This window comes from Palaemon carinicauda, chromosome 20 (genome assembly GCF_036898095.1).
Source record: "Palaemon carinicauda isolate YSFRI2023 chromosome 20, ASM3689809v2, whole genome shotgun sequence".
NCBI lineage: Eukaryota > Metazoa > Arthropoda > Malacostraca > Decapoda > Palaemonidae > Palaemon > Palaemon carinicauda.
The window spans coordinates 9,447,169-9,449,668 of NC_090744.1; the positions used below are offsets into that span (position 1 = coordinate 9,447,169).

A 2,500-nucleotide genomic window follows, 5' to 3' on the forward strand; every position below is an offset into this window, starting at 1 on the left:
TTGGCCTTTTATAAGATTTTATAGTTTATATCAATAATTGTTTACATAAATGTTATATATCCATATGACATTTACACTTCCAAGTAAAGTAATCAGACCAATTTGATGACGTATGGCTGATTCTCTTTTAACCAGACACCTACAAGGCTTGTTACACCCTGCATCAACTCCAGGAATTACCACGGATGAAGAGGACAGAACTGGAAGTTCAGACACTGTGTCCTCTCCTTCCCATTATCAGGTGAGATGTTCTCTATATCTAAAGAAACGCATCAGTGTTTTATTACTTTTAGGAATTTGATTCAGCAACATTCCTCTTATTACCTCGCTCTGTTTGCTCTAATTCATTAGCTTTACATCTATAAAGTAGTTCGGTCTCTCATATTTAGGAGACAGAGTATTTTACTTTTATTAGAAAACTTTGACAGAGCCAGTGTTCATTACTGAACCTTTTGTTCAGTAGATTCATAATTCATTTTTTTATGATCATTACATAGACATTTCACTCTTAAAGCCAAAAAAAAGGAAGTTTAGAAAATTATCTTGATCAGTTATATATCAATAGCTAACCTAAATATCACACGCAAATATTTATACTTAAAAGTAATTAAAAATATATGCAAACCATTCATTTCCATTAAAAAATTATTCAAACTCTTCTGATGAATTACTAGTAATAAATGGTTTGTGCACATTTATTCCCAATAGATGGCGTGCCAGGCCTCGCAGAGGAGAGATGGAGAAGGGGAAGAAGAAGAAGAGGACACAACTCTGACCGTCCATCATATCAATCCAGGGATACCAGCGTCTCTTAAGCCTCCAGACAATCCTATACTAGCCGGTTCGTCTTTAGAAAAAATACCTCCTGCTAGTAGTCCTTGCAGGAATTACAACAGTGCCTTATTGAATGGAGGCTTGAACATGCAGAGAGGCAGGTCTTCAACACCAAAGCCTGAAACGATTTGCAACGAGAACTTGAAAGAAACTATAGTTGAGTGGAACCAGGAAGCCACACAGCATTTAGATGACAACATCAGCCGAAGAATGAAGGTTTCTGGTCACCAGCCCGACATCCCGGATGTGTGTCCCAAGACCTCTGGTTCTGGTAGCAGCGCAATGGCCAGACGTCTAAGCATGGATATGACATGCCTTGAAGATGACAGACTCTCCGTTGCATCACATTACAGCAATACTTCTTACGTCAATTTACACGATCAAGTTCAAAGGTTAGGAAGAAATGCTACCGTGAGTCAGTGCCACCAAGACAACCCTAGTCCTCCCCTTACCCTTATGCCTTCTACCCCAGTTAGAGTACCTTCCGACCATGACCTTAGCATAAAGTGCTTAATGACTAATAAAATGCAACAGCACAAGGTTTCCTCTGCTGCGCCCCCTTGTTGCGCAAACAAGCCTACTTCACAAGTCATCTATCATGGTCAACCTCATATTCAACAACAGCATGAACAACAGCAATATCAAGAGCATCTACATCATCTGGAACAACATCATCACCATCATCATCATCCACTTGACCACCAACATCAGCAGCCAGAGCATTCTCACCAACAGCACATCACCAGCACGATCATTATCATCACGTAGAGTCAGAACAACTTCAAGACTCCCAGCAGCATTTAGCCCAAATATGTCAGACCGATTATCAGTACCTCCATCCCAATTATGGTCTGCAGCGATCTGAGAGTCACCAAGAAATACAACAACAGCAGAGAAAACCAGATGAGAAGCAAGAAATGCTCCTACCCTACTGTTCCAATGCTGAAAACCAGGATTGCTATCGCCAGTGCCGTGTTGCGACGATCTCAATCATCCTTCGCATAGGGCCAGCAAGTATTACGACTACGCTCCAATCCCCCAGAGTTATTCGCCTCAGCTTCCAGAGCGCTCGGTCACCCCATCCAGCCTGTACAGATCACACAGCCTTCCTCGCAAGAAGAGTTCATATAGCCCATCACCGCAGCGTCATCACTCTGCCCATCAGCGGAGGGCTCAATTTCCTTCCTCGTATGACCAGTACCTGCACCATTCTAGAAAGGGCTCTCACGACCCTTACGGAACCATAACACATTCCCAGAGTGAGCACCAGTATCCAGTACCATTTACAGAGGAGGAGTATAGCCATGGCGTACAGAGGCCAACGGAAGAGTATCCTCTGCGTCCCATAAGGAAGGATGCTCGGCATGACATTCCGCGCTATTCAGAATTGGATCCTTCTTCTTTATACGCTGCGGAGCTTCCTTGCACCGAGGGACGTAGGAGGAAAGAAACAACATTCGGTAAGTAAATAAGTTGATTTTGGTATTATGAACCGTATTGTGGGTAACAAATGATACTAGACTAGTATTACTCTATTCCTCAAGAATTGTTTTAACGTGTTTATCTAATTGGTTTTTTGATTGAATATATGTGAATCTCATTTACCAATTTGATAGTCCTTCTCTTTCTAACATACGTTTCACAATGTGTTGACAAATATTTGTAT

The 2,500-nt window shown here is 41.7% G+C and overlaps 1 pseudogene; it reads left to right on the top strand.

Moving 5' to 3' along the window:
• LOC137614505 (nephrin-like) overlaps positions 1 to 2,500 on the top strand; it is a 218,142-nt pseudogene that overhangs the window by 53,003 nt on the left and 162,639 nt on the right.